Here is an 8906-nt window from a genome sequence, read left to right as displayed (position 1 = left end):
CCCTCAGCCGCGCCCACTCTGCTTTCCTTTCCTCCCCTCGGCCTTTGACCGGCTCCCTTCACCATCCACCCAGCACACCTGCAGCCTCAATACTTACCCAGGTTTGCTAATCTAGGGTTCTTTTTTCTTTTGTTTGATTTTGTTTTCTTTTATTACCTTGGAGACATTGTCTCATGTTGCTCATACTGGCCTGAAACTCAACTGTGTAGCCAAGGATGGCTTGGGGTCCCTTACTCTCTACCTCCACTGCTGAGCACTGAGATCACCGGACACACCTCTCGGGCTGGCCTTTATCCTATGGTCAAATGTGTTGCTTTTAAAATAAAACAAAAAATGAGGTTCTTGCTAAGTAACCTTGGCTACCCTCTAGCCCAGGTTGGCCTCCAAATTGTGTCAATCTTGTCTTTGTGTCCAAAGATTTGTACCACCATCCCTGGCTAAAAATGGACGGAAGAAAAGCACTGGATTACACAAAAACGTGGCCACTGGGGCAAGACAGAGAAGTGAATTTAGGGCATGGGAAGGAAAGGAACCTCCCCATCCTGAAACCTCTTACCTGCTGTCAACATTTGCTGTGGAGGCTCTGGACACACAAACCCTTCATTTATAGATACCAAGAGCTAACGTAGCAACGAGCCAGGCTGATGTGTGGAATGTGTGACCTTGGTGGGCATCCACACAGTTGCAATGTGTGCACATGCGAGAACACACACACACACACACACACACACACACACACACACACACACACACTCATGTGCGATTGAGACTCAGTGCCACCATTAACTTTGCATTCCCATCTCATCAGCAATAACCCTGTCAGGCGCCCCTCTGTGATCCGGGATCTAAGGCTCCTTGGGCCAGCCTTTGAAGATAATAGCTTCAAGTCTCACCCGTGACCATTGTAAAGAATGACACTTGACTCTACCTCGAAAGCTATTGTGTAGTAGTTTCCTCAGAGAGGTTCCCCGAGACCCAAAGTTCTAAAGCGGAGCCGTTAAGCCTCAGGAAGCCAAGCGGCATGGGAGGTGGTGCACACCTTTTATCCCAGAGCTTGGGAGGCAGAGGCAGGTGGATCTCTAAGGCCGGCCTGGTCTACAGAGTAAGTTCCAAGATAGCCAGGGCTACACAGAGAAATCCTGCCTGGAAAAACCAAACCAAACTGACAAAAGACTCAGGAAGTGCCTGAAGCAGACCAGATTCATGAGACCCTCCCTTCCTCAAGGTTCCCTGGGTAGTAAGTCCTGCTGAGGCAGTGACCTGCTAAGCTACCTGGAAGAGGTTCGGACTAATCTGGTTTCCTGAAAGAGACTCTTACACCATTGAGCTGCCTGCAGGCTGTGTGGTACACTCCAGTTTTCACGAGCTGTCACCCGTGCGAGGGTGGGTTTTCCCAGGTCTTTGATTTTAAATAAAATCCTTGGTTCACTACCCGCTTCAACACATTGGGCTTAGGCAGCGTCCACACTTTGGTTTAAAGTGATGAGTTCTGTGAGGTCGGAAGACATTTGCTCCTCTCACCTACCCACAGCTGTGCTTGTCTTTGAGGAGCCCACACCTATGCTCTGGGCTAAGTCCTTCCTTCCAGCACCTGGACTTTTCTTACCCTCTTACTCTTTGTAATTAGTTTTCGTAATTAATCACTGTAATTAGGCCAGTGACATGCTCTGGAAGACCAGTCCCTGACTACCTAAGACATGTTCACTCATGCCTAAACCCAATGACCTCAGTTCAATCCACAGACCCACAGTGAAAGGGGAGAACTCTTGATTTGTCCTCTAGCATCTACACATGGAGGCCATGGCATGTGCGTGCTGCCCCCAACATCAAAGACACAAAAATCAGTAAGTTTAATTTTATTTAGTTTTTATGTGTTTTGAGTATTTTATCGTGTCCATATGCATGCAGTGCCCACAGAGGCCAGAAGAGGGCATCATATCCCCTAAAATGAATTACAGATGGCTTTGAGCTGTGGGTGCTGAGAATCCAACCAAATCCTCTAAGAAAGTGCTCTTAACCGCTGAGCCATCTCTCCAGCCCTTAAATGTTTAGTAAAACTTCAACTCTCCTTCACACTGGCCAATCATGCAATACACTTCTGTGTCAGGCCTTAAGTCTGTGGCCTGAGTTGAGGTCCCTAAAAGATGAACGGAAACTCTTCAAGCTGCAGTGTGTGGCAGAACAAGCTGCGGTCCCTTCCCCAACTCCTGATAACAGCTACACAGAATAACAGCCACTGAGGACCCGGGTGGCTCGCCCTGTCCACAGCGTAGGACCCGGGTGGCTCGCCCTGTCCACAGCGTAGGACCCGGGTGGCTCTGGCTCTCCCTGTCCACAGCGTAGGACCCGGGTGGCTCACCCTGCCCACAGCATAGGACCCGGGTGGCTCGCCCTGCCCACAGCGTAGGACCCGGGTGGCTTGCCCTGCCTACAGCATAGGACCCGGGTGGCTCGCCCTTCCCACAGTGTAGGACCCGGGTGGCTCTGGCTCTCCCTGTCCACAGCGTAGGACCCAGGTGGCTCGCCCTGCCCACAGCGTAGGACCCGGGTGGCTCGCCCTGCCCACAGTGTAGGACCCGGGTGGCTCGCCCTGCCCACAGCGTAGGACCCGGGTGGCTCGCCCTGCCCACAGCGTAGGACCCGGGTGGCTCGCCCTTCCCACAGTGTAGGACCCGGGTGGCTCTGGCTCTCCCTGTCCACAGCGTAGGACCCGGGTGGCTCGCCCTGCCCACAGCGTAGGACCCGGGTGGCTCGCCCTGCCCACAGCGTAGGACCCGGGTGGCTCGCCCTGCCCACAGCGTAGGACCCGGGTGGCTCGCCCTGCCCACAGCGTAGGACCCGGGTGGCTCGCCCTGCCCACAGCGTAGGTAGGCCTTGTTATTGGCCTTGTCCTGGCTGCAAACTCTGCCACAAACACCTTATACACAACCACACAGGTTGTGAAACACTGCACATTGCCGGCCAGGTTGGGACCCAGGCTTACCTGGGAAGAATGGCCCTGGTCTGAGGTTTTCTCCCTGCTACCTAGGGACCATCTCCTGCCTTGGAAGAAATCAGTACGACGAGGCCGTACTCGCCAGGGAAACAGTCAAAGGTGTCCCTCACTAATGGGACACTTCTTTGCTCTCTGGACAGGCTGGCATCTCCTCAGAGCTCACTCAAGCCTTCTCCATCTCTCCCCCAAAATCCTCTATGACAAACATCCCAACCTGTGCACCTTGATGTTCGGCTCCATTAGGATCCCCCACAGCGGCTTCTGCAGGTCTCCCTTTGCCTTCTGCTCCGAATCCCCCAGCCTCGCACACAGCCTTTACCCCTGATCTGTCTGCAATTCCTATCGCAACCCACAGACCTCTCTCCTACAGACTTCTCACTTACAGTGGGAAGCCCCCTGCCTCGGCCCACTGTGTCCTGATTACTCTTTAACCAATACTGAGAGATCCCCATAAACAAGGAGGTTTGAGGAGGCTGTCCTGCTTCTTACGTCTTCATTGACACTTTCAGACTGGATCATCAAACTCCCCAAGGCCTGCTTGTCCCATGTCGCCCGCCACTAAACCTTCCTAAACCCTTCCTTGACTGTGACTTCACAAAACACAAATTCAAGCCAATCTGGGCTAGCCGCCGAGCCACAAACGCCTGCCCCCTGTCACTCTTCAGACATGCACCTTCCGGAGGGAGTGCCTGCTCCTCCCCCCACCCCAAATATAACCCATCCTTCCCAATGCCGTCAGTTTGTCCTTGGTGCTCAGCACCGGGCAGCCACTGGAACCCAGCTAGGATGGTGCCCAGAACATAGGGTAAAATGTTATCATACATCTGTTAACAGAAGACCTGCTTCTGCTACAGAAACCTGGCAAGGCGACCAAGGACACAGGCTCTAGTTGGGAGAAGCTAGTGTTCAAAAGCCAGGCAGGTGTGGCCTCAGGCTCCCCCTGTGTCTGCTCACTGCCCCAACCCACCTTCCCCCCGCCCTGCAGTGACACAGCTGGGCTCAAGGGGCCACTGTATCAAGGAAGCTGAGAGCCAAGCAAGCAGCCAGTGCTCTTCTGAACTTTGTCTCGGTAGTGTTCCCCGTTCCTACGGGGGTGCTAGAGGCTGCTTACAGATACCTTGGGCTATCTCAGTGATATGGTTTGGCCCCACACTATGAGCAGCTGAGATGGATTGTTGATGGTACACTGGGGAAGAAGGTGAGGGGGTCTGGACTCCTTTGACCTCAGCACCTACACCACACTTTAGAATCCCACTGTCTGCCACCTGCCCGGATGCATTACCCATGTTCCTGTGCACTGGGTCCTCCAACTCCACCCCCACCTCCTCCTCCACCTCCACCTCCTCCTCCACCCCCCACCTCCTCCTCCTCCCCCACCGCCTGGTTTACACAGGATAGTAGAAATGGGACATTCAAAAGTCCCCTTTATGGGTTAGAGAAATAAGAAATGAGGTAAGGATTCCGGTGTAAATCCCCAGAACCCACACAAAATCAGAAGCTGCAGTGTTTGTCTGAAGTCCTAGGATGTCTGTGGAAAATTGGGAAGAATTCGTAGAAGTCAGTTTAGGGTACTGAGCAGCCAAAGATTTTTTTTTTTTTTTGAAGGTGAGGATTAACACCCAAGGTTGTCCCTGACCTCCATGCACACACTGATCCACAGTCACCCACACCGAGGGGAGCACATGCACACACCTTTGCACACCCTCTCCCACAGACTGAAAAGCAGGTTTCGGGGACTGCAGAGATGGGTCAGTGGTTCTGAACACATGCTGCTCCTGCCGAGGTCCCAGACTTTTGCTGTTTTCCCCCACTCCTCCTTTTCTGTGGGTAGAGCCAAGGACAAGGTCAGGGCGTGAGGATCTGGGATGCTCTAAGACAGCTGGGGTCCACACATCTAGTATCCTGCACGTCCCAGCATTGGGAGGTGCAGACAGGAGAATCGTGCTATCTTCAACTGTGACGGTGAAGACTAGCCTGGATGACATGGGACCCTGAGTGTCTTGCCAAGCAGGGTGGCACACACCTCCAATCCATCAGTCGGCCGGTAGAGGCAGTCAGATCTCCGTGAGGCCAGTCTGGTTACAGAGTGACACAGTGAGATTCTCGGTGGGGGCGGGGGAGGGGGAGACCCTTACAAGCATAGTCTGACCGAAGCACCTCAGCTTCCTTTTCTGTGATCAAATGACACTTGGGGCTTTTACCGCAGGTTAGGTCCAGATCCTGTGGGGCTGACACTGTAAAAGGAAGCTGTGCTGTCCTGAGGACTGAGCCGTCCTCACTGAGTGGGGCCCTTAGAGGTGGGGTGCAGTAGCTAGAGTTGTCAAAAGCCTCTTCGAATAGACCTGGGGAAGAACTGTCACCAACTTGCAGAGCATGGGGCAGTAGCAGTCCGATCAGCACAGACAAGCGAAGCTTTGTGTGCACTCACCTCCAGAATCGCAGAGAAACTGTAAAGGAACCTAGAAAGGAAACAGCTCAGATCATGGTTTGGGGGAGGAAATGCCTGTAGGCTATGTATGATAGTTGAGCTGGCCATCAAAATCTTTTTAATTTTGGGGGTGGGAGAGATGGCTCAATGGCTAAGAGCTCCTCGGGAGATCCTGCAACCACATGGCTCACAACCACCTATAATGTGTTGGGATGGTTTTGTGCACCGTGTCCAGTCTGGATGTTGGCATTGTCGGACTTGGACCATCTCCTATCTCAGCGATGTGTAAAAATTCTTTTCCCTCATCTCTGATTGGTTAGTAAAGACTTGATTCAGCCTAGAGCCAGACGGAAGAGAATAGGGCGGAACTCCCAATCTCAGAGGTCCAAGCAAAGAAGGAAGAGGGAAGAGGAGAGGGACCAGAATTCAGTCAAGGGAGTCATCATGAGGACACACCATATGAGGACACACATGGTGTGCATTGAGAGCAAGCCAGGCTGAGGCTCAGATGAAGGTAAAGAACCATGTGGCTGGGACGTACATCAGCAGCTATGGAGGGTTGGAATAGATGAGTATCTGCCCAGTATGGTGCCTGCAGCTTGTTAATACATTTTTATTAGGTCTCGGTGCTACTTGCCAGGGAGCAAAACCTGGCGAGATCGCAGCAATAGAAAGGCCATCGCTAACTGGCAGCAAAAGGGAGCTTAGGAAAGCTTATGGAACTGTATCTATAATAGGATTTGATCCCTTCTTCTGGCATGCAATATGACAGAACATAATCATCTTTTTAATAATTAGATAATTATTATTATTAAATAATAATAATCCTTTAAAAAAGATATTACATAATAATCTTTTTTAAAAGATTTATTGGTCTTATGTGAGTACACTGCAGCTGTCTTCAGACACACCAGAAGAGGGCACCAGATCTCATTACAGATGGTTGTGAGCCACCGTGTGGTTGCTGGGAATTGAACTCAGGACCTCTGGAAGAGCAGTCAGTGCTCTTAACCACTGAGCCATCTCTCCAGCCCATAAATAATCTTTAATTAAAAATTAGGAAATAGACATTAGGACTGGTCATTTAATCTCAACAGGGAGCAAGAGGCAGGAGGAAATCTGTGAATTTAAGGCCATCCTAGTCTAGGATGTTCCTTAGTTCCAAGGCAGAGCTACATGTGAGACACTATCTCAAGAACAGAGGGGAGTCAGGGGAAGGGGATGGAGAGACTACATCCATGGGAATTTAAAATAAGCAGCCAGGTCTAGGCAGCAGCACTTGGGAGTGAGGGATCACAATTAGGAGTTAGGATACAATTCATCTGGCAGAGCACATCCACAAAGCTTGCACTCATGAGTCAAGACACACACACACACACACACACACACACACACACACACACACACACACACACACACACACGCACACACGCATGCATACACGCACACGCACCCAAGACAGGATTTCTGTATGTAGATCAATCAAGCTGGCCTCAAACTCAGAGATCCCCTGTCCCTGCCTCTGAGTCTGGAGTGCTGGAATTAAAGGCAGGTGCCACCAAGACTAGACTTTCATTACATAAAAAGGTAGGAGCCAAGAACACCCCGATGGATTCACCATGCTCAGGACCACGGTGTTTTTAAATCTTTAGGAATTCGATCCAGAGATGTGGCTTACTTGTTAATCTTACGTAAGACCCAGGATTTGATTCCCAGCACCCACACAGCAGCTAGCATCCACTAGCTCCAGTCCCTGGGTATCTGAGGACACCAATAGACACAGAAACAAGCCTGGCTGGATGTGGGGTACATGCCATTAGTCTGTTTTCAGAAATAAAACAGCCTTGTAGCCTTGCCTGTCCTGGAACTTACTCCATAGATCAGACTAAACTCAGAGATCCACCTGCCTCAGCCAAGATTAGACATTACACCACCACTGCCAGGCTGAGTCAGCTTCTCATGTCCACGAATCTATCTTTTGTGTCATCCTACCTTGCAAGCACAAACCCGGAAGTTCGAACCTAGCTAGGAAAACTATTCTTGTCACAAGCCAAGCCTTTAGGAACCACTTTGATAAAATCAAGCTTACCAAAATGTAGGGCAGGAACCAACACTAGTTCTGGAAGTTAGACCCACTAAGATAGCTCTCATCAGTCGGGGGGTGGTGGCGCATGCCTTAAAACCCAGCAAGAGCTTCTTTCTGGTCTACAGTACAAGTAGTCTAGGACGGCCAGGACTACGGGGGTGTGGGTGGGGGTGCTTGCCCCAGCCCTCTTTTGGTTTCAACTATGGTCCTGGGTACTAGCCAGACCTCCTCATCCCACCACCCTAACTGGCCCTTTATCTGCTTTCTGGACAGCCTTAACTTGAGCCAGTGTCCTATGACCATGCCCACATCTAAAGGGGAGCTTCCCCTCCATGAGTTTGTCCCAGGTCCTGCTCTAAGACTTGGAAGCAGCCCGTCAATCTGTCAGAGAGTATAGTCACAGACTCCACAGTTTTCAATCAAGCGTTTAATGAAAAGATCATAAAATAACAGTTTCTCATCACTGTACATTAAGACTGCACGCTTTCGAATGGAGAGACTAGTCATGGATAAATCACTCTACCACTGGAGGGCTGCAAAGCTGCAGCTCTGACCTGAATGCATCCATCCAAACTCTTTAGGGAAGTAAACTCAACTGAATGTGATGAGTGGCAACAGGGTGAGCAGTACAGGAGTGCGATTCCAGCCCCTCCCCTGCTTGGGGAAAGGCAGAAAGGATGTCGTGATCCCTCTTCCAGTTCCAATGAAATGAAACACATACGCCCCATCCCTCCTGAGGTATTTGCAAATGGGATGGACAGAGCCCAACCTGGGGCTCTGGGAGGAAGTGAGTGATGGGTGGGTACAGGGGGTTCCTCTCAGCACCTGGCCCCATGGGGCCCCACCAAGTGGAGGGGAGGACCCTGGGAACTCTCCCTGACCCGTGAGGTCTGTTATGCAGCATTTTTGAGGTCAATAAATTACAGCAATAAATAGTGAGGTGAGGTAGGGGAGGGGTCCCTGGTAGAAAGTTAAAGGAAGGTGACTGAAGCTGCAGGCGTCCTAGGAAGGGGGTCCTGGGCAGCACGGGTCCACAGCTCCCACCTTTCCTGGGCTGGAATGTCAGACTGAGGTCGGGTCCCTCTCTATCCCTCATTCCTGGCATCCATTTCATAGGTTCAGTAACATTGGCCCCATCGTGACTGGGGAAAGGAAGACCTTGGTCCCTTTAATAGAGCAGAGCAGGGCTTTGAGAGCCTGTCCATTCTTTTCAGGCCTTGCCCTTGGTTTCTGCCTCTGTTCACAGCACTTGCTCCCTGAGCCCTGCCCTCCCGGCTGCCCAGGGTTCCCCTACTCAGGAAGGCAGCAGTCTGCCAGCTGACAGACAGACAGCACGGCAGATCGCACTCCTGCACAAGGACCTGCGGTCCAGTGAATACTGATAGTGTGGGCAGCAG

This window comes from Rattus rattus, chromosome 4 (assembly GCF_011064425.1).
Source record: "Rattus rattus isolate New Zealand chromosome 4, Rrattus_CSIRO_v1, whole genome shotgun sequence".
NCBI lineage: Eukaryota > Metazoa > Chordata > Mammalia > Rodentia > Muridae > Rattus > Rattus rattus.
Note: the sequence above shows the minus strand (reverse complement) of the source record.